Here is a 24,815-nt window from a genome sequence, read left to right on the forward strand (position 1 = left end):
TGGATGTTAGACATTTAGCAGGTCAATACTGAGGTAGTATCTGGGGATTATGGTCCACAGCTCAAGTAGCAGGTAAGGCACGAAGACTAACCTGAACTAAATAACACATGGTTCATAGATTCTGATACTGTTTTCTAACAATAATAACCTAACCTTTTAAGCCATGGTAATGGGCTTCCCTGGTGGCTCAGAGGATAAAGCATCTGCCTGCAATGCAAGAGACCCCAGTTCGATCCCTGGGTTGGGAAGATCCCCTGGAGAAGGAAATGGCAACCCACACCAGTATTCTTGCCTGCAAAGTCCCATGGACAGAGAAGCCTGAGTGGGCTACAGTCCACGGGGTCTCAAAGAGCCGGACACAACTGAGTGAATTCACTTCAACCCTAGATGAGCCCTCTTCAAGTACACCAAAGGAGGGTCTTTTACCCTCAAAGGCTCCCAGGATGCTACGGTAACGAGGAAGGAGTTAAGGTGGACTCAGGGCCTCTACTTTCTTTTAGAAAGCAACTTGCAACCCGGGAATAACCGAAGTCTGGGCAGACAGTGATCTACCACTTTCCACACACATTATTTCAAGAGGGAGTATTCAAGACGACACCATCCAATTTTCCAATTATAAGTTTCGTAATGGCTCTTTCACTTCAGTGACGGAGGTCTAACGCTGAGGTTTATATTTAGGGCAACGTTGCTAAGGCAACACAAAGCAAAAGGCTCTCTGGAGTTATTAACTGATTCTGCTTGTTTTACAAACTATTTTTCTGAATGGAGCTGTAAAACATTCCTCTATTGGAAAAGTACTTCATTTACAGAGTACGTCTTAAATGAAAACATACATTTATGATCACCTCGTAAAGTACAACGTGGCTGAACACTCCACAATAACAAAGAAGGCAAACAATAGCAGAGTTTGAAAAAATGAAAAGTAGAAAAAGAGTACCGATTATTACAACTTACACTGTCTGGTCTTTGGTAAAATCCCATCAAAGCTAAACCACTTTGTATCACCCAATAAAATAACTATAGGATTATCTCAATGCGCGCCCTAGGTCCAACAACAAGGGGGAAGTCCTGTCCAGAGAGCCACAGGAGTGGTCATGGAAGCCCGCCCAGACTCTGAGAGGAGCCGCGCAGCCTAGCACAGCCCCGCCGTGGGACCCATCGGGCCCTGCACACCCCACCCCCCGACCCTGCAGCGCGGAGGCCAGCGGACAGGTGGCTACTGACCCATGCAGCACATCAGCGCCACCAGCCTCGAGTTCCAGTCTCCACCGTCCCTCAGGACCTGGCCCATCCTTCCACGGGAAATCTGTCCGGCAGCTCCCTAGGCTTTCCGTACCAGCACTCATGTGTCAGAGTCCTGGCAAGTTTCTGGACAGGAGGGAAAGCGCTGACTAGCCACTCCCACTCACAGTCAACCCCCTCTTTTAAACAAGCACGACCAAGGCCCGCCTCCGCCACTATTTTGCCCGGGACGCAGACAACTCTTACTAAAAGGAAACTAAATCATCTCTTTCTCCTTTGACCCTTAGAGCCGTTCAAATGAAGTCCCTCGAAAAGAAAGTTGTGCTTGCCTAACCTTTTTTGCAACTGGGCAAACCAATCAGATGTTAGATTTCACTGCTGCACCAGCTCATCACATTCCCTCCTCTAACACCCCAGGCAGGATTCCCCCAGGATTAATAAATAAAGAAAAAAACAACCAGCTCAACTAGTTTAACTCATCTCTGACACGCACACCATGAAGGTGATTTACATAGGCAGCTGAGCTTTACAGGCTGGACACAAGTCCTTCAGGGGAAATGCCACCATCAGCTATTTCTTTCTGTACCTTCACACATTTCCACGGCAATCTCACCATGATTCTTGGAGCTGGATGATACATCCACATTTTAATGATGTCACAAACATGGTTGGGGAGATTAAGAAACTAGCCTGAGATTTCAGAGCCTAAATGGGACCTGAAATCGGATGCCAAAACCCACTTCTTTTCTGTGTCATCAAATGACAGAAGCCCCAATCTAATAATGCAGGAAAAACAAGGAGTCTCCAATTTAAAAGGACTTCACTTTCAAGCATGAAGAAAAATGTCAAGAAATGAGACCTTTGTTCTAAAGAAACACCAGACCAAGTGTCCTCAGAACAACTGTGTTTGTCTGAGACATTAGGCAAACAGACCTGCTTGAATAGAAACTGTGCAAACAGTAATTCCAAACAACAAACATTTGGCAACAGGGAACCTGCCTCTTTGACCAAGCCAAGGGGAAAGACAAAGCCAGGTGAACAGTGGCTGTGAATGCGCTTTGAAACGTTCAAGTATGATTGCTGAGTCTACTCTAAATAGACTGTGACAAAATTATATCATCTGCTACAAAAGTTTAAAGTATCCTTCACTTTCTCTTCCATTCCAATTGTCTGTTTTAGAGCCCCAAACACCACTACCAAAAAGCCTCAGCCAACCTACTTTCGTGAAAGAGTGTGATGATGCTAGCAAACACTCAGGGAGTGCCTGCCATGTGCCAGGTACTATTTTTACCTACAGACATGTAACACAGATAGACTGCCAGGCATGCGAACAAAATCCGTCATGGGGTCATGCCACCCACTCACAGCAGGATCTGAAGCACTTAGAGCTTAAACATTTGCCCAGGATCACACAGCCACCAAGGGCAGAGGGTGGGGAGAAGATGCAATTTGCAAAAGCATATTGCAGTATTATCATTCCATACTCGGAAAACAAAATGCCAGCTTTTAAAAAATAAACTAACAAAAAGGAAAAGGTGAGGCTTGGCCAGATCTTCAGTGGTGGGGATACACAAAAGATGGAATTCACCTTCTGCAGATCAGCGATTCTAGAGGGTGTAGGAAGGATACTCAGGAGGGCTTCCCAGAGGGTCACATTGGAATTTAGGACAAGGATGAGATCTCCGCATTTACTAATAACGGTCAGGTGTGAATTCTGGAAGACCAGGAGCCACCTGGCAAAAGGCTCTATCCAAACAGAGAGAGAGAAGGGATAGGCAGATGGAAGGGGAGCAGAGGGAAAAGACAAGATGACGTGTGGAGTCCATGTGAGGGAAGACGGGAGGCAGAGGAAAAGGGGGTCTAGGGAATTTCCCTGCTCCTGCCAGGAAGCACCTCTCCGATACAAGACGGTGCAAGCAGTGGGGGGAAGCTGTAAGATTTGTTACAGAAGGAAAACTAGCGGAAGAAACAGCTGGGATTAGTGAGACGACCAGCTCCTGAGACTGACAGCTGTGACCAGGAAGCTCGGGTGGGCAGGGCGGGAGTCAGACCTGATGCCACAGCCCCTACGAGCCCCCAACCCCACCGTGAGCTTCGCCCCCCATCACTCGGGCCCTGGGCCTCATCCCAGTAACAGCAGCCCCGCCCACCTGTCAGGACCTTCACCCACAGGGGTCGCGACCAAAGACACTGCGACTGGGGATGGAAGCCACAATCCCATTTTGGTTGAAAACTCTTCCCCAATAACAGAAGCCTCATGATGTCCCCATGAGCACAGCTGACATCCAATTTCCAGCTGGTCCATCGGTCTGTGTGCCCCGCCTCCAGGGGATCACAGATGGAGAGGAAGAAACTGGACATCTCGGAGCCCTAGCCACGCTTTCCCCCAACCCACTTTGTTAAAAGCAAGACTCTTTTCAGGACAATTCCACCAAAATCACACCATTGATCTGTTCATCATTAGAAAGAATAAGATTGCAAACTATCCCAGGACTCCATGGATGAAAGTAGACCAGTGTTATTTCCCAGTAACTCTTCAGCTTAGCCACAACCTCATAGCCCCACTGACTCCAAGCCCACAGCTGGTCCCCCACCGAGGAGCCTGCGGTTCTCACTTCCACACAGCACATCTCGTGCTCTGCGTGATGCACGCAGTTTAACACTTTGGGGGAAAGAGGTTCTCTTTTCTTCATTCTCAAGCTCAATTCTTCTTTGCTTAAACAGAATTCTTCCTCGTCTACAAGAAATGACAGCATCAAAACTCTGGGGCTCTCCTTACATCATCACTGCTTTTATCCACTTGAATTCCCAATGCTGATGATTTTTCTGAGTGGTTTTTATAACTATTATTTGTTAAGATCTGAATCGAAATGAAATTGGCATTATTTTCAATCCCAGGTCCTCTGTGGTCAGAGCATGATCTACAGTTTATTGCTAGATCTAAATATGGTTAAAAGCCACACTTCAGAAGGAGGCACACCTAAATGACCGTCTTCATAGAGAAGCTCTTGACTCTTTCAGAAATCCTTAAACTTTCTCCCAAGGAAATGAAGACAGCTTAAAAAGGAGATGGTGCTGACAATGTACCTCAGACACACAGCATAACAAAATCCTCAGATGTATCCTCCCTGACAGTATATGAGGAAGCTATACAATACCAGAAAGGAGAGTGAGAAAAAATTAAAACAAACCATTTAGAAGTATTAAAAAGTATGTTTTAAAATAGCTGGGTAGGAAGAGGGTTTCAAAACTAGTTACACTCCCCCAAAAATGAACAAGGAGCCCCTGGTGGCTCAGACGGTAAAGCGTCTGCCTTCAACGTGGGAGACCCGGGTTCAGTTCCTGGGTCAGGAAGATCCCCTGGAGAAGGAAATGGCAATCCACTCCAGCACTCTTGCCTGGAAAATCCCATGGACAGAGGAGCCTGATAGGCTACAGTCCATGGGGTCGCAAAGAGTCGGACACGACTGAGCGACTTCACTTTCACTTTAAAAATGAACATATCAATGGCTGACAAATCTGATGAAGCCCTGAGACAACAGATGCTATAAATGAAATTTTAAAAATGACAAAGAAAATATATGCTATATATATAATACACACCAAGAATATCCAAAGTAGATGAAAAATCCCATTAGTAATCAGTAAGATAAAAAGACAGTCCCTCCCCAACTACAAATGATGTCAGCACACAATTCAAAGAAGAAATGAAAAAGATTCAGGGAAAGGCTCCCCCAGCCTTCCAATCAAGCAACGTACATGAAGATACGTTTCATACCAGCATAAATATTTCATACCAGCATAAATTTTATAAGAATGGCAGAAACTAAAGCAGAGGCAGACAGCTCCATATGTGCAATGGCAAAAAAAATCATGAGGGCAATTTGCCAGCATGCATTACAAATGAAAACAACTTTCTGCATGAACAATTCTACCTGTAGTAAATCTAAAGAAATATTTGTATATATATGATCAGCATACAAAGATGTTTACTGTAGCAAAATACACGAAACCACTTAAGTGTCAGTCAGTAGGAAACTAGATGAATGAATCATACCTCATCCACTTTGTAGAATACTAACAAGGGGAAACGTGTACAACATGACATAAAAAGATTACAAGATATACAGTTAAGTGGAAAAAATGCAAAATTATATATATAGAGAGAGAGAGAGAGGGAATATACACCAAATTGAAAAAGAGCCATTTCATCAAAGGGGCTGAAACTAGAGGGGGGGCGGTGCTGGTAAATTTCACATTTCACTTTGCATCTTTCTAGAGGGAGTGTTTCTATTTTTTTACAAGAAAAGCACATCTTTTTAGAAGAAAGATGTGCTGTGTAGGACTATTAACAACTGTGAGGAAAAAAGTGTTTCATGTTTTTTATTTATTTTTGTATCGAATACTCTGCAGGAGACATAGGCTGGGTCCCTGGGTAGGAAGACCCCCTGGAGAAGGAAACAGCGCCCCACTCCAGTCTCCTTGCCTGGAGAATCCCATGGACATGGACGGAGGAGCCTGGCTGGGCACAGCCCATGGGGTCTCCAAAGAGTCGGACAGGACTAAGTGAGTGAACAACTCTCTCTAGAGAAGACACAGACCAAAGACAGACACGCGCACGCGCATCGCGCCCGGGTCTGAATGCGGAGAGACGCCTGCACTGCGGGCACCTGCTTTCAGGCTGCTGGTACTGAGGGGGGGAGGGCAAGGGGGGATGGGGATGGAAGATGGGGGAGGGGAGGGGTGGGGGAGGATGGGGAGCGGGGAGGGCTGGAGGCTGGGGGAGAGGGGATGGAGGGAGGGGAGAGCTGAAGGCTGGGGGGAGAGAGGATGGAGGGAGGGGGATGGAAGATGGGGGAGGATGGGGAGCGGGGAGGGCTGGAGGCTGGGGGAGAGGGGATGGAGGCGGGGATGGGGATGGAAGATGGGGGAGGATGGGGAGCGGGGCGGCTGGAGGCTGGGGGAGAGGGGATGGAGGGAGGAGAGAGCTGAAGGCTGGGGGGAGAGAGGATGGAGGGAGGGGGATGGAAGATGGGGGAGGCGTGGGGGAGAATGGGGAGCGGGGCGGCTGGAGACTGGAGGCTGAGGGAGAAGGGCGGAGCAGCTGGAGACCCCTCCTCAGAGGGCGGCGCCCAGGCTGGGATACACAGCGATCAGTCTTTAGAGACCCTGAAAGGAGAACCCATAACAGAAATATTCAGCAATCACCCCCCAAGTGTAAGCGCCCTGGAACAAAACGCAGTCTGGTTCCGCCCAGGTTGTCGGGAATCCCGAGGCGGGGCTGGGGGAACGTGCTCCGCAAGCTGAGGCAGGGCTAACCCGGAACAATAGCCGCAGGAAGGCCGCCCGCAGACGCCCTCCCGGGCCTCCCGCCCCGCCAGCCTCCGCCGCGTGCTCGCTGTCAGGGCAGCAGCTGCGGACCCGGGACAGGATCCACAGGGTCGGCGGCTGGAAACCAAACGGCAGGGATGGGTTCTGCTCGGAAGACTTCACTGGTATCTTTTCTCAGGACTGGCCAAGAATTGGCCAAGGATATAAAACTGCCAGCATCTGCTTTTAATCCACCTTCTCCCCCTGAGCATCCTAAAAAACACAGGGACGCGAGAACACCAAGAACCTTCCAGGTGCAGCTTGCACTGCTGGAAGGTACGTGACCGCTGCTGTTCTGAGGCACCACGCAGGACAGAGTCTGCACAGGTCTCTATCTGTGTTACACTCGCCAAGGGTTGTGGAATTACAGGGTGACTCACGCGTACTTCCCCTCCTGTAAGAGCTGAGCTAGACCCAGAGGGAGTCAGCGGCAGGCTAAGAAGGTGGAGATCACCAAAACCAAGACCCCAAGCCACTGGGAAAACATCAACCGAGGCTTGTTTCACAGAGAGACTGCCTCCTGCCCAGGGCTTTTATTTCAGGGTAGCTTACAGCTTGTGGGGGCACCTGTCTTAATTACAGAATCAGGAAGCATGCCTGTTCACTTCAGGAGCCACAAGCCAGGTGACTCAACCCACCCCAGAAGGACTCTGCCATGACCCACCCCACCCCATCACGACCACCATAACCACCACACTCACTACTGTTTCCCCCCCTACCCCCTACACTGTCCCCACCCCCATCACCCCACCCCAGCCACCAACTACCATCCCCAACACCCCCACCCCCATCACCCCACCACAGCCACCAGCTACTACCCCACCATCACCCCTACCCCAATCACTACTATTCCCACCCCCATCACCCCCACCCCATCAGTACTATCCCCACCCCATCACCCCCACCCCATCACTATCCCCACCCCCATCACCCCATCACCCCCACCCCATCACTATCCCCACCCCCATCACCCCCACCCCATCACTATTCCTACCCCCATCACCCCCACCCCATCAGTACTATCCCCACCCCCATCACCCCCACCCCATCACTATCCCCACCCCATCGCTATCCCCACCCCCATCACCCCCACCCCATCACTATCCCCACCCCCATCACCCCATCACCCCCACCACGATAATCACCCCCATCACCCCCACCGTAACCACCACCACAGGCCCCCCACAGGCCCTCCCAGGATCGCTGACGAGCAAGAGAGGCGGGCAGATGACTAAGCATCTGGGGAGCCAGGAGAGCAACCCCTGGGACTTATGTCGTCTTGTGTGGAGAAGATCTCCAAACCCGCGTTAGCCAGGGCTGCCTTCTCCCAACCAGAGCTCACTCAGAACACCCCAGATAACAAGCAGGGAAAACAGCTCTGACTGAAGTCAGAGGAGCAAAGAGCTTCTCCCCAGGTTATCCACCTTGGGTTGACCACTTCCATGCCTCCACTTCCTACAGAACTCTTGCCTTGTCAACCAGCTTTCTTTCCTTGAAAACCAAAGGCAAGTTTCAAAAAAGTGGATCCTCAGAGACGCTTCCCAGAGTTTCTAAAGACTCTACGCACCTCTATCATATACTATTAGAAGGGTGGTTCCAAACATTCCAATCCCATGACCCCTCCCCACCCGTCTTTATAAGAAAACAACATGCCTTTCCTGGCCTCCAAAAAGAAGAAAAACATGTAAGATGAAAGTCAAAGCACACTTATTAATGATACATTATGTAACGGAAGTCAGGGCTCAAAGAACAGAGAACCTGAAGGATCACATGCCAGTGGTAGAAGATGCTCTCAAGGAAGTTTTGCTAACAGCTGGCTGTGTGGGAAAACGGGCTCCCTGAGGTGGTGCTGATGGCATCTTTGGGAAGCTGGCGACAGAGGCACAGGAGCCTTTATAACGCTCACAATACTATGTGTTCTGACTTAGTAAGTACAATGCCTGACATTAATACAGCACCTCCTGAGCCACGCCCTGCCCTAAGCATTCGCTATTTCACCCTGGAAATCTGCTATTCTCCACCCTCACAGTGGAGGAGACTAAGGCACCAGGATGTTACTGCGTCAAGTCAGAAGGGAATAGGGCGAGTCAGTAAAGGTAAGGGACCTGCCTCTCTCCTGTCCCCCTTTCTCCCTGAATATGTACAATATCTCAAGTGAATATTGTGTAAGAATATTAACTTGAAAATTTACAAGGATATTCTTATATAATATTGTAGAAGACAATCAATATAGAGGAAATATTTCTGTCAAACATATAAGATTTTTAATCTAAACTTCATAGCTTATTTTCTCTTTCCTACTGACTGCATTAGTAGAGAGTATCTGGGATCAGCCACAGCAGATGGGCTCACCACCCATACTCTTGACCCCTGAGGTCACACTGCCTCTGGAATACAGGGACAGAAAATCCAAAGCCCAGACCGAGATTTATACAAGGAAACAGTCATCTCAACATTAAATATACCTGAAACCATTGTGAATCAACTCTACTTCAATAGAAAAATGAAAGGACTTCTCTGGCAGTCTGATGGTTAGGACCCATAGCTTTCCCTGCGGCACCCAGGTTCAACTCTTGGTCCTGCAAGCCATACAGTGCAGTTAAAAAATAAATTAATTTTTTAAAAAAGAACCCATTCTTCCTTCTATACATGCTCCCCTGTTTATTACGTGTGGCTCTAAATATTTCTGGCCATAAAATTTTAAGATAATTACAACTTCTTTGCTTCATACTGTATAATTATCAATGGAAAAAAAACACTAAATATAATCCTTGCCTGGTACTTAAAATTTATGAAGCTCTTATTAATTATTACCTATTAACAGAAAAATGTGAAATAATTTCAATATCCAAGGACAGAAAAGTGAGCAACTCAGTTCCAGCATGGGAACAAAATGATCATGCTTTCGTTAAACAGACAGTGCAGTTTCCAGGACATGAAAATGCCTGTTACAACATCAGTATTTTCTTCCCATTTTTCCTCAAGAAATATATTTTTTACAGTTGGAAGGAAAAGTTGTATAGCAGGCATTCTTGTGGGAGTTTTGCTGAGAACCCCTCAATTTGTACAAAATGTCTTATGCCTTCCATTCCTGACTGCTCCTGGTATCATCGTAAATACGGATGCCTGGGAGTGAAACACCAGACTCAGGCAAACATTAAAGCTGGCCTTTAAGTGGGGAGTTCTTCCCAGGAGACAAGCTTCTGGCTCCCCCAGAGTACAGGGCACCACCACGTGGCTCACTAGCCAAAACTCCACTGAGTGTTCAGCGTCTCTGCCTGGCCGCTGAAAGGGAATCAGTAAACTCACATTTCTTCCAGCAGTGAAGTACCTTCACAGCCCTAAGGTCCGAGATGTGACTCAGAGGCCTGCTCCAGCCCAAAGCTACTCCCAGAACAAGGGGGAGACGTTAGAGAAGTGATGCTAGTTTAAACTGCAGGTACCACCTGACATCTAGAGGCTAAAAAATTCAAAGCACACCACTAAAAGTATACAAACTCAGTCTTTACTTTTTTATAGGCAAATCTCTGTAACTAAATTCATAAAGGCTTATCTGCATATTCTATGAAGCTTAGATTTCCAGGCACTTAAAGACCATGTTAAACATCCTCCTCAGCCCCCAATATTCCAAACACACTCTTTTTTTCTAATGGACCAGGTATTTCAGAAGGTAGTATTCCATGCATTCAACAGTATCTGGAGAACTCACCATAAAGGGACAAAATCTGACAACCCAAAAGGCCTCTCTGGCCTATGGATTCTGTCCAGCTGAAAACAGTCAATGCCCAAAAGACTCAGGAAGAAACTCTGACCTTCCCCCTAGCTGACTGAAGAATTTAGATAGAAGGCCTGTTCCCAGAACAGAGCTATCTCTAGTTATCTGCAAGGAATACAGCTACGTGTGGTCAGGGAACAGGGCCTGGGGCAGAGTCCACACTGTGTCCCACTTCCTCTGCCTGGCCCAGCAAATGTTCACTCACCAAACCTTCGTTTTTCCCTCTTCTTGTAAACTCCTGTTCTTGCCTCTAAAGTCCCAAGCCCCCACCGCCATATCCTCTTTTGTCTTCTGCTGCAGATGGAATTTAAAGGACCCATGCATACATGTTATTAAACTTTTGTTTAATTTTCTCCTGTTAACCTGTTTCCTATCAATTTAATTCTTGGACCAAGCAGAACCTAGAAAGGTAGAGAAATATTTCTTCCTCCCCAATATCACCACGTGCCAGGCACGGATGCCTACAAAATGTCATGTCCCATACCTGCTTCCGTCCAGTGGGAAAAGAGACCAGAAGCCAGAACCGGCAAAACTGCATGACAATGCCACGAATTATGCAAAAGAACCATAGCCTTATTTTATTTTACTTTTTAAACAAAATAAAATAAATACTGTGTTCAGTTAAGAGAGTTTCAAAAACTGTCTGCTAGGATGCCTGGCACCCAAAACAAGACAGAAAATATTTCCACCACTTCTGCGCCCCTTGCAGTCCACCCCAGACCCCTCCCAAAGGCAACGTGATTTTGATCATTATAGTTTCACAGGTTCTGAAATTTCATATAAAGAGAATCAATTTGAGTGTAGCTTCTTTCACTCAGGCTAACATTTCTTTTTAATGATCAAGGCTCAATTTTTAAAAAGTACTTATTTATTTACTTGGCTGCCAGGTCTCAGCTGTCACACGGCACCCTCGCCGTGTCACGCGGGATCTTCACTTCGACACAGGGACTCTCTAGTCGCAGCGGGGGCAGAGCTGGTCTGCGGCGGTGGAAGCTCAGCTTCCAACAAGGACTGACCCACAGCCCCCGCTTCAGGGCAGACTCTTAACCACGGGACCACCAGGAAGTGCCCAGCCTCTCATTTTTGGGGTGGTTTTTTTTTTTTTTGGCTGTACTGGGCCTTCACTGCTGCCCACGGCTTCTCTCCAGTTGGGCTGAACGGAAGCTACTCCGCACTTGCAGAGCTGGGCCTTTCAGGGCGGTGGCTTCTACTGTGGAGCGCAGGCCCCAGGGCACCGCCAGCCTAACGTTTTTCAGATTCATCCGTGTCGCCGCCATGTACTCGTGATCTGTTCCCTAGGATGACGGAGCGGTGTTTCACCGTGTGGATGCCCCAGTTTGCTTATTCACTCACCTGCAGATGGATGCTGGCACTTTCCAACAGTGTCGCAGCGATCTGCACTACTGCAAACAAGGCTGAGTTTCATCCGTTTTGCTTCATCTCTTTGATTTATATTTGTCTGTGTTTTTAATATATGGGGCAAGGAGATACAGAGTACAACTGGTTTGCAAGGAAGAGAGATCGCAGAAAAGGCACAATATGGAGAAGCAAGGGTGCGATGGCAGGCGTGGATCAAGTACAGATGTGTGTGGAAGAGACCCAGGCGACTGGGCCAGGAGGACAGGCCTATAAAGACAGGCGACCTAAGGAGCCGCGGCTCTGTGAGGATGGCACGAAGAGCGGTGAGCGTAACTTCAGGTTCCTCCCAGCTTCAGCACGGTGGTTTCAAAGCACACCGACTCTGAAGGCAGAAAGACCCGGCCTCACCCGCCCTCTTGCTAATAACCCTGTGTGTGCGTACTCAGTCGCCCAGTCGTGTCTGACTCTCTGCCACCCCTCAGGCTGTAGTCCGCCAGGCTCCTCTGTCCACGGATTTCCCAGGCAAGAATACTGGAGGGGGTTGCCATTTCCTTCGCCAGGGGATCTTCCCCACCCAGGGACTGAACCCGTGTCTCCTGCATTGGCAGGTGGATTCTTTAGCAGTGTGCCACCTGGGAAGTCCATAGGCTGCAGCAAGTTAATAAAACTCCCTAAAATTTATTTTCTTCATCTGTAAAAGGGAGAAAATACCACCCGTTTCAAAGACTTGAAGAAAGACTGGAAATGTATCATGAAAGCCACGCAAACAGAAGAATGCTTAGCATAAAACGGGAACCCCTCTCAGTGCCGGGGTCAATTTACATGCACTTGTCTCAAACGGGGCCTGGGGTCCACATACCACCATCATCAGGCGCCCTGCCGGGCCTCTGCTAGCCTCTCGCAGCTTCAGAAGCTGCACGTCGACGTCTAGTAGTGAGTTTTTGAACCCATTTGTGAAGTAAGTTAACCCATTTTCCCTGGAGAGGATTTTTAGGGAGATAACAAGAAGAGTGATCGCAAGTGAACAGCATGAGGTCCGGAGTAACCAGAGAGCCTGAACCATGGCTACGGCACGCAGCGTGACCCCGATCACAGGCTCCCGCCGCCATGAAAACGAGGCTGATCACCCAGCTCTGGGTGCAGCGCGACCACACAGCCACTCACATGCCCACCGCTCCAAAGCGCAGCCTACAACAAAGACCACAGAAACGCTTCTGAGAACAGAACTTTCTGTCTACAGAACCTTCTTAGAAATCCACTTCTATTGATAATGAAATTTATAAACAACAACTTCCTGTGCCTTTTCGCAATAGGAATGAAAAATAAAGTATTAGATGGTGATATATACCCTCCAAGGGACCTCTGGTGGATGTACTGTAACTTCATATAAAGTAAAACTTTTTAAAGGAAATTCATTAATTCAACAGAAGATTTTTAAAGGAAATTCATTAATTCAACAGAAGAAATACAAAGCTTATTTTGTAGAGGCTGACCTTTTTAAAATATAAGCAAAATATTCTGACTTTCATAGTAAAGGCAGATTTTTGTCTGACTTCATATAATTTTTTTTTTTAAATTGATAGCTTTTTTGAGGTATTGCTGATGAACTGGATTATTCAAGTTACAGGTATACAACATAGTCGATGCACAATTTTTAAAGGTTATATTCCATTTATTGTTATTGTAAAATACTGGCAACGTTCACTGGGCTGCACCATATATCCTTGTTGCTTATCTGCCTATACACAATAGTTTGTAACTCTTCATGTCCTACCCCTATCTTGAGCCTCCCCACTTGCCTCTCCCACCACTGGTTTCTCCTCTATAGCTATACGATTTTTTAATTCTATTCCTTAGATAGGGTCTATGTGACTGCATGACTCATTCTTTCTGGGGTCTGTCTCTTTGCTGAGAGATCCAGACTTAATTTACTTTAGCAGTTCATCCAGAACAGGCCTTAAGTGTATATGTGCTCAACTAACCCTGAACATAGACCATCTCCTTTATCCTCTCCCAAGCCTCATGAATATTCACTAGCTAAATATATGTGAAATCTAAGATGGCTTAATTATAATAACTGAGGATTCAGCCCTTGAGAAGACCCAAGAGCTATGTAAACATGGCCACCAAAATTGAAATGTCACATATATTAGGTCTGGAGTTCCACAAACGAACTGTCAAAAAATACTTCTGAGCCATAAATATTTTAGTGTGATAAATGAAATGACTTCATAGTTCTAAGATAAATTTCTTAAATCTAAAAATACTTCTCAGTCAAAACCGTATGTGGGAAAAGTATTTAAATTAAGACATATGTTCTTGATTTTACAAGCCCTGAATAATTTCAGCTAGTTACAAGTTATTTAGAGTCTGGGTACTTTTCAGAATCTGAAAGGATCAGATAAGAAATAAGATTATAAAGTACACATGATAAGATCAGACTTTTTAGTTCACTAATTTCTGGTAATATTAACCAATGCCTATTTTTTTCAGCTGCAAAGTCTGCCCAAGAGCTACAGAAAACATCCCCCAAAGCATTAAATATGCCAAGTGCGAAGAAGAGGTTAACAGGAGTTTTTGATACAGGGAAAGTGCAGGGTGTGACATGAGTGTGCAAAATATCAAGGTACTTCATGTCTACAGAGGAAATAAAGCAAAACCTGGACACAGAATGGGAAGCCTACCATAAGTAGGCAGGAGGAGAAGGGGACGACAGAGGATGAGATGGTTGGATGGCATCACTGACTCAATGGAGATGAGTCTGAGTAAACTCTGGGAGTTGGTGAAGGACAGGGAGGCCTGGCGTGCTGCAGTCCATGGAGCTGGAAAGAGTCGGACATGACTGAGCGACTGAACTGAACTGATTGACCGTAAGTAGGAGGGGAATCAGACGCAGGACGGCCGGCGTCATCCCCAGCACCTGTGAAGGCCCGTGGGAACTGGGGCAGACGGCCCCCTGGGCAGAGAGGTGCTAGGAACGAGCTTGAGTGGGCCACTTGCACCCTAGATGTCCCGGCGCATGGCTCCCCCCTGTTATACACACCCCGACTTTGTGAGGTAGGTACAGACTCACAGTTAAAGATGGAATCACTGAGACCCCAACAGATAAGAGTGACTTATCCAACCCCACCTGGCCAGTCATCGGCTTTACCCATCTCTGGATCACCAAACCCCATATTCTTGCTAAAACTACCAGGAAAGAGGCTGACTTAGAGAATGAAAAGTTTAAGAACAATGAAATTTTAGTAAATGCTGCAGACGGTATGGAGAAAAGAGAATCCTCTTCCACTACTGGTGGGAATGTAAAGCGGTGCAACCGCTATGGGGAAACTGCATGGAGGGTCCTTTAAAAACTAAAAACAGAATTACCACATGATCCAGCAACCCCCCTCCTGGGCATATTAACCCATGCCTATTTTTTTCAGCTGCAAAGTCTGCCCAAGAGCAAAACTGTAATTCAGAAAGATACAGGCACAGCTAGGTTCACAGCAGTACTATTCACAACAGCCAAGACACAGAAACAACCTAAATGTCCCTCAACAGACGGACGGATAAAGACGGTGTGGCATATAAATAGAAACTCAAGGTAATACTACTCAGCCATAAAAAACAAAAAGAATAAAACCATGCCACTGGCAGCAACATGGATGTACCTAGAGATGCTCACACCAAGTGAAATAATCAGAGAGAGAAAGAGAGTTACAACGTGGCATCGTTTATATGGGGAACGTAAGACACAAACGAACATGTCTACAAAACAGAAGATGTAAAGACCAGCCTGGAGGTTGGCTGCCGAAGGGGTGGGGAGGGGGAAGGCCTGGGAGTTTGATTTGGACTTTTTCCTTGTTTTTTTTTTTGGGTCTTGCCAAGCGGCTTGTGAGATCTTAGTTCCCTAACCAGGGGCTGAACTGGGGGCCAAAGCAGTGAAAGTGCTGAGTGCTAATCACTGCACTGCCAGGGAAGCTGGGGGCTGAGATGAGCAGATGCAAATTCTTACATATAGGATGGATGGACAGCAAGGACTACCCTTAGAGCAGATATTCAACACCCTACGACAGACCATAATGGAAAAGAACGTGAAAAGGAAGATACATATGTGTACATGCACTGAGCCGCTTTGCTGCACAACAGAAATTAACGCAACACTGAAGATCAACTACACGCCAACAAAAATTGTTTAAAGAGGAACACTGAAATTTTCACACACCATAGAATCAAGTGTCATAAAATAGCATTTTGAAAAGCACTCATCAGTTCTCCTTTGCTTCTAGACACAAAGAGATCATCACCCTAAAAAAAAAATCACAGAAATGTTACTACAAGATGGAGAGTCATTTCAACTGATACACTGGGACTGTTCAGCAGACCCATGTAACTCTGCTAGCCAGGCTACTATCTAGAGAGAAATTTACAAATTGCTTTATTCCTTTCCCTCATCAGGAGTTCATGGAAGGCTCCTCTAGGGAAGAAAAGACACCCTTTCAACCTGACATCAAAGCCACAGGACCAGCTATGGGAATGCGGTGTAGGCTTCAGAAGGGCAGACTGTGGGAGAGGAAGGAGCCAGGGGCCGGACCAAGGGTCAGAGGATGGCCCCTGCCAGTGAGGGGAGCAGGAGGTGAGAAGTGGCCTGGAGGCAGAAGGCAGCTCTGGGGCGTGGAGGCAGAAGGCGACTCCAGGGCGTGGAGGCAGAAGGCGGCTCCCGGCCTCCCCTCCCGTCACCTTGGTCCTTCCCGGCACAGACTGAACGCAGCAGGGCCTGCAAGCCCGGCCAGAGGTCCCCTGGGGCTCTGAACGAGGCGGCGGAGCAGGTCACCTGGGCAGACCTCGCAGGGGCTGCAGGACCACAGGGACAGTCAAGGAAGGAAGGACACGGCCTGAGCCACACATGAGCCCCAAGTCCATGTGACTGACTTGGAATCAGCAGCCGGCAGCACGCCAGGGACAGGCATCGGGCAGGGCAGAGGTGCCGGGGGAGCCGGGGGCACCGAGGGGGATGAGCACGCTGGGGGGTCAGCGCCTTTCCCCAGAGCCGGAGGCAGGGCGGGGCGGGCAGCGGCTGGACCGGGGGACGCGGGACCACAGAGGCTTTCACACGGCCGCACACACTGCGCCTGGAGCAGGCACAACTGTGCGCATTTCCTCTGCCAGGCAGAGGCTGGGCTCACCGAAGATACCAGAGAAGCTGGAGAAGGAAACAAACAACTTCCACCCTTTTTTTTTAATGTTCTTTTCCACTATGGTTTATCAAAGAACTGAATATAGCTATTCGTGCTATACCGTAGGACCTTGTTGTTTATCCATTCTATGTATCATAGCTTCCATCTGCTAACCCCAAACTCCCAGTCCCTCCCTCCCCACCTACCCCTCCTCCTTGGCAACCCCCAGTCTGCTCTGTCTACGAGCTCTGTTTCTGTTTCACGGGTAAGTTCATCTGTGTCCAATTTCAGATTCCACATGTTAAGGGATATAGGGTCTTTGTCTTTCTCTTTCTGAGTTACTTCACTTAGCATGAGACCCTCTAGTTGCATCCATGTTGCTGCAAGTGGTGTTATTCCATTCTTTTTCATGGCTGAGTAATATTCTAGTGTGTGTGTGTACACACATCTTCCTCATCATTCATCTGTCGACGGCCACTTAGGTTGTTTCTACATCCTGGGTACTGTGAATAATGCTGCTATGAACACAGGGGTGCGTGGATCTTTCTGAATTATGGTTTTGTCCAGCTAGGCACTCAGGGGTGAGGTCGCTGGGTCAGATAGTAGCTCTGTTTTTGGTTTTCTGAGGAACCTCTGCGGGCTTCCCTCGTGGCTCAGACGGTAAAGCGTCTGCCCTCAATGCAGGACTGCACTGACTCCCATTCCCACCAATTGCGTCAGAGGCTTCCCTTTCAACAGAAAATATTTTCTTTGCATTTCCAAGTTTAATTGTAACAAATCTTTCCACCTTGCTACACAGGCAAAGTCACTTTTTACAGAGAACAACAACTCAAGATAAAAATTCTGCAGTCACTGTATGTGGTCTAGGTTAGAATCAATGTCTCACAACTACTTCAGTCTTGAGCCAGAAACAGTTAAAATATGCATTCAGACTGTTTCTATTCTAAAACAAAGGGGGGAAATCCTTCTAGGGAGCAAAGTAGGAAAAAAAAAAAGAAGTGTCCACTTTCAGAAAAGCAGAACCTCAAACAATGCAACTTTGAAGCGCTGCAAGACAGTGACAGACAGGGCTACTAGGCATCCACCGGAAAATGGGAAAGGCTCTGGGGGTCGACCTAAGACAGTGACTGTCTGTACACAGCCGTGAGCCATAAACATCAGACGTCCCTGCAAAGCCAAGTGTTTATAAGGAGCGGGAGGGGGGAGATAGCTGACAGCCTCTCGTGAACGCAACTGTAAAGCAGCAAGATGTTTTCTAATCATTTCCCATGTTGCAGCACGTCAGGTAGGTAGACTAGACTGTTCTTCCCAAACTGACAGCATGTAGCAATGGCAACCCACTCCAGTGCTCTTGCCTGGAGAATCTCATGGACAGAGGGGCCTGGTGGGCTGCTGTCTACGGGGTCGCACACAGTCGGACATGACTGAAGCAACTTAGCAGCAGCAGCAGCAGCAGCAGCAGAGCCTGCTGGCAATTCTCTTCCTTAGTAACAGAAACTCTGATTTTGATGAGTCTCATTGTTGCTTGGGGGGGAAGAAACACACTTTTCTAGCCTTGCTTCGCAGGCATGGCCAAATGACGGTGTTCTGATCCATGAAATAAAAGCAAAAGTGTGCTGTGGCAACTTCTAGGAATTTTCTATGAAAGATGCCTGGCTCCCCTGTATCCCTTTCGTCCCTCTTTCTTCCTTCCTTTCTCGTGGCTGACCTGACGGATGAAGTTCAAGCAACATCCCGAACCAGAAGGCAGCCTCCTAAGTCCGGGCTGTTGACAGTAGTGTTTCCAGTATTGGTGCGGAGCCAGCCTGGGTTCCACATTAGACAGAAGTAAACGACATTCCTTTTAAGTCCTTCTTATTTTGTTTTCACTTGCAATATAGCATTATTATTGGCTGATTCTAATCCTAACCAAAATTCAGTTTTCCAGCAAATCTGCTGAGAAATCCTTGAAATTGAAAATCTCCTAGTAAAGAAAAAGACGCTATTTACAAAGTACCAAGCAAAGAATTCAGTATATAAGTGAAATAAGTCAGAAAGAGAAAGAGAACACCTATAAGATATCACTTATAGGTGGAATCTAAACTAAGACACAAAGAGCCGATCTCCGAAACAGACACACAGACAGAACAGACCTGTGGGGCAGGCGGGGGCAGGCGGGGCGTGAGGCAGACACTCAGACACGGGAACAGAATGGGGGCTGGGGGGTGGTATGTGGGTGGGCTCAGGGTTTGGGGTTAACAGATGCAAAGGATTACATAAGGATTATGGACAAAACCTTGGTCCTACTATAGAGCACAGGGAACTACATTCAGTATCTTGTGATAAACCATAAAGGAAAAAATAACCGGATCACCTTCCTGCACAGCAGAAATAAACACAATATTGTAAACCAACTACACTTCAATTAAAATAAAGGAATTTAGTATAATCGGCACAGCTCTTCACACACCCTTCCCTCCCAAAGACATGGCCCCCTTATTTTTTAGCTGGGGGCTTGGTCACCAGCAGCGAGTTCGCCCTCGTGGCTCCCCTGAGCTCCACGTGGCGTGTTCTGGCTACGTTCTCGCCCACCCGACGTCAGCAGAAGTGACTGTGCTACTTCTGGGGCGTGTCCTTCAGGAGGAGGGCGGTGTCTTTCTGTCCATCCTTGGTCCAGACAGCCGGGACCAGCTGTGGTGGGCAAACACGTCAGAACCACAAGAGGCTGACAACCTCTGAAAGGAAGCAAGGAGACGGCAAAGGTCACTGTCCCCACCCCTGGGGCTGGGTGACAACCACTCCAACACGGAACTCAGCCACCTTTACGGTAACTAGGACAACTCTGTGTCCAGAATGCATTTTATATTATCAACGACTGCACATCTTCTTCATCCACGAGTGTCTGTGAACATCAGGAACTCCCAGCAGAGAACAATCCTTCCATCCCCGTGCCAACCTTTCTGGTTTGGTGCACTGAGGGCTTCTGAGCCCAGACGATGAGGACGCCGACACAGCCCAGAACCTGCAGCCTGAAAACAGAGAGCTCCAGACGCGAATGCGACTGTGGGGGCCCCGCAGGCCCCCATCACGGCTACCTTCCCCAGAGACCCCACGTGACCAAGGGAAGCAGCCACTCCTCCGCCTCCCCGTCAGCTATGTACTCGAGCAGAGCAAACCCCACAAACCCAACAGCGTCACAGAATCGCGTCACTCTATCATTTAGTACACACTGGACACGCCCTTCTTTTTTAAACAATTAATGGACAAGAGAACTTTTACCTCCTCAAACCCAAACAAAGCAAAGCACGTAAAAGGAGCACTGGTTTCTTTATGCTTCCGCAAAACAAGAAAGCAAACTCTGAAAGATAGTTTCACAGGAAACTGGAAGTCTGATCATCTCAAAACACATTCAAGGGGGAATCCCTGGCAGTCCAGGGGCAAGAACCTGCCTTCCAGTGCAGGGCATGGGGATTTCAGTCTCTGTGAAGAACTCAGACCCCACGAGCGGCAGGGCCCTTCAGCCTCTGCACTGAGACAAAGAGCCCACGCATCACAGCTAGCCCTCGATGCAGCCAAAGATAAACTAAATAAGAGCGTAAAAAAATAAATTCAAAACCACACGTGACTCTGAAATACTTCCCTAGAGAAGAATACTTTAATATCAAAATCTATGAATGCAGAATTCACAAAATACGCGTGTCGAAAACGGAGTTAAGATCAGGTTCCACAACCTACCAGCTGTGTGACCTGGGGAAGTGACTTTACTGTCCCTGAGCCTTGCAGACTCAGATCTGCAAGATGGAACAAGCACCAACGGAGGCCAAGACTGTACCACACCCGACCCGTGTCCACTGGCTCCTCGCCAATTCACGGACCCCCTGGTCACTGTAATGACCACACACACTGCCAGAACTCATCACAGCTTCCTTCCCAGGTCACAGAAGTTCGTTTAGCTTCCAAAAGGCTACATCCAACTGTGCTTGGATTTTAACAAATGGAGAATATAGACAATATTTAGTCAAACAGAAAATCGCAGGTTCTCTTTGACAGAATCAGACCATCTGGGGAGCTGCTGCAAACAGAGGGCACACAGTGTATAGTGTACACAGCGTGTATAGTGTACACAGCATGTATAGTGTGTACACTATACGTGGTGTGTACATACACAGTGCGTACAGTGTACACACCACACAGTGTACATACCATGTACAGTGTGTACACACCATGTACAGTGTGTACACACCATGTACAGTGTGTACACACCGTGTAGTGTACATAGTGCATAGTGTACACACTATGCATGGTGTGTACACTGTACACACTGTGTCTGTACACACCGCATATAGTGTACACAATGTGTATAGTGCGTACACTCTGCATATAGTGTACACTGTACATACTGTGTGTGTACACACCATGTACAGTGTGTACACCGTGCATAGTGTGTACACAGTGTAGTGTGTACACCGTGCATAGTGTGTACACAGTGTACACACTGTGTATGTACACACCATGTATAGTGTGTACGCACTGTGTCTAGTGTGTACACACTGTGTATAGTATACACACTCCCAAGAAAAAGCCACACACGGCATCCTCTCCAGCGCCTTCGTCTGTCCATCACGGCCAGGCCGACAGAACACTGTGTCACCCGCAGACGGGCGCAGTCCTCAAGGCGCCCACGGTGCCTTCTGCTGGACAGACCAGAGACAGCAAGGCAGCCGACTAGGACCAGCACGCCTCTCCCATGAGGTCGGGACTCATCCCAGGCGACCACCTACACACAGCAGCTGAGACAGGAATGGCTCACTGAATGACTAACACTTCCACTACTGAGGGGGGATAAATTGGGAGTCTGGGATTAACATATACACACTACTCTACATAAAACAACCAATAAGGGCCTACTGAATGAACAGCACAGGGAACTCTGCTCACCTAAACTGAAAAACAACTTGAAAAAGAATGGATACCTGTATAACTGCATCACTCCGCTATACACTTGAAACAAACAAAACATTGTAAATCAACTAGAATCCAAAATAAAAACTAAAAAAAAATTTTAATTAAATTAAAAAATGTTTAAGAGTTGTGTTTGCAGTCTGTGAAACATCATTTAAAGGAGCTTTATTACCTAATTTAAAGGAGATCTCACCTGCAAGATGGCTATGCATTTAGCTACCTACAAAAAAACTTTTTTTAAAGAGCTTTTTACTACAGAAAAACCTAAAAAAAAATACTGGGAAGAGTAAAATGAGCTGCTACATATGGATGCATATACATATCATCAGCTTCACCAATTATCAACAGGGACTTCCCTGGTTAAGAAGTCAGTGGTTAAGAATCCACCTTGCAATGCAGGGGATGCAGGTTCGATCTCTGGTTCGGGACTAAGATCCCACAAGCTGCGGAGCAACTGAGCCCCTGAGCCACAGCTACGGAGCCACAACTAGAGAATCCACGCGCCACCCTGCATGACCCAAGGAAGATCCCACGTGCCACAAGTAAGACCTGACACAGTCAGATGAATTAACGACAAACAGGAGGGGGGCGGGGAGGTTTAAAAACGAGGGGATACATGTATACTTACGGCTGATTCACACTGTTGTACAGCGGAAACCAACACAACATTGTAAAGCAATGATCCTCCAATTAAAAACAAATTTTTTTAAAAAACTATCAACACAGAGATACCCCTGGTCCATCAAATCCCACCTAGTCTTTCTCCCAGAAATTGTGTCAATAACTCTCAGAAAGCACGTTACTTCATCCAGAAACCATTCGGCACGTGTCTCTAACAGTAAGGATTTCCTTAATATCATGAAATACAGTGTTCGGATTCCACAGACCACCTGCAAGCGTCTTTTCGGCTCCTCCCCCGTGAACCAACACCCTGCAGTGCGGGTACCTCCCTCAGCCACCAGGGTCTCTCCCCACCTTCACTTCCTCGCAATTTATCTGCTGAAGTAACAGGATCCTTTGTCCCAGGGTCTCCCAAAGGTGACCTCTGAGGACTGCATTCCCACAGTGTCATTTAGAATACCCCTAATGTTTCCAGGAAACTGGAAGCTGGATAAAGTCCACTGGTGAGATTTAAGCACATAAAGCCTGATCGTCTGTTTAAGTCAGCAGCCTAGACTGCATCACACCTTGGAACTCAAGTCTACTGAAGCAAAATTATCTCTATAAAAAGAATCTTCCATTCCTTAAATATGTTTTCCCTGAGGTATAGGCATAGTTCATACAAGTAAATGCTTGGTTCTTACTCTTTATTTCAAGTTTTCAAAATACTAAGTGGGCTCCTTAGACTCTTCTGGGACTGGGTGGCCGATGGACCAGGAGGGGAAGGAGATACGGAGGGCAGCTTTATATTCCCCAACGTCTAGGTTCTGATGAGCCACGCTTTGAGTCAGGGGAATCATGAGAAAAGTGCAGCAGAGAGGAAAAATGCCCCGTTCTGACCACAGTTAGTCAAGAAAGTGGATACACTGGTCTAAATTTCTCTTATACTTTAGCTTTTTTGGTTCTGGTATATATTCTTTGGTTTACAGTTAGCAAATCTTTCTGGTAAGCCAGATGCTAATTGCTAAGGGAAAATTCGACAAAACTTGAAAAAAGCAAAAAGATTTTTTGCCTTTTAACAAAAATAATATGTTGGTTTTTCCTTCCTCCTTCAAGTGGTAAGTTAAAAAAAGAACACTCTGCAGAGAGTGTGATCTTGTTTCTCAAAAAAACTTATGATATAAGTATGTATGTGTGTGTGCAGAAATTAAAAAGTGTGAATGCATGGTTTCATACATTTTATGAGAAACTGAAGGGAGAGTGTAAATAAACCATTTGCACCAGTTATCGCAGGGAAAGCATGGTAGAGAGCAAAACAACTGTGTCTTGATCTGTTGATTGCAACAAACTTGTGTTGCTTTCCAAACTGAAAGTGATGACTTTGCACAGCAATTTACACGCTACACAGTTTTCAAAGCCCAAAAATGATGGGAGATTCCTTCATTTCCAGATGCTGAAAGACCATCTCTGCCGTGATAAGTTAGCAAAGAGACAAAGGAGAACTTCCCGGGCCTCCGTGGGCGCTGCTAATGGTCTGATGAGTACAGTGACGAAAGTCTACAAAACCACTTCATCAGCCACCGCAGGATAAGTGATTAGCCAACCCCTTTTATTCTGCGCAGGAGGAGACCCTCAAAGGAAGAAGTGACCCTCTTTTTATAGGCAGACAATAGGCCCTATATATCAGAAACATATGCACTATAGCTTTGAACAACATTTCCACCTGCTTTCTTAAACAGAATTACAATGACTTAAATTACTACACTCTCCATGGACTACACAGTCCATGGGATTCTCCAGGCCAGAATACTGGAGTGGGTAGCTGTTCCCTCCTCCAGGGGACCTTTCCAACCCAGGGATCGAACCCAGGTCTCTCACACTGCAGGCGGACTCTTAACCAGCTGTGCCACCAGGGAAGCCTGGTATTTAAATAAGGTTTAAGACCTTTATTAAGAAATAAAGCAATTTATGGCTATTTAATCAAATGGCTCAACCAAAAAGCTACCACAACTTCAGTGACTGAGTCACTGGAGAAAGTGGAGGAAGAAAAGGTGAGAAGAAGGAAGGCAGAAGCTGAGCTGATGGACGGGTCACGCGGGCCCCTGCCACCCCATGGGTTCCGATCCACAAGAAGGTGGGAGTTCACCGAAGACCACCGCACAAAGATACGTAAAGATGGTCCTCTGAGCCGTGACAGATGGATTCAAAACAAACCCGACTCCAACAGACTAGAGCATATCAATTCAGAACCTTTAAATGAAAATTTAAACATATCCTGCAGACACAGAATTTGGATATAAATTAGTCTGAAATCCACCCACTAGGCAAATAAATACCAACAGAGCACACAGTATAACTACCTTTTCTGG

General features: G+C 47.0%; 1 protein-coding gene across 1 annotated transcript in view; it reads right to left on the reverse strand.

Annotated features, from left to right (window-relative positions):
- DST (dystonin) overlaps positions 1–24,815 on the reverse strand; it is a 522,678-nt gene that overhangs the window by 304,640 nt on the left and 193,223 nt on the right. The window lies entirely within an intron of this gene.

This window comes from Budorcas taxicolor, chromosome 11 (genome assembly GCF_023091745.1).
Source record: "Budorcas taxicolor isolate Tak-1 chromosome 11, Takin1.1, whole genome shotgun sequence".
In the NCBI taxonomy this organism is placed as follows: domain Eukaryota; kingdom Metazoa; phylum Chordata; class Mammalia; order Artiodactyla; family Bovidae; genus Budorcas; species Budorcas taxicolor.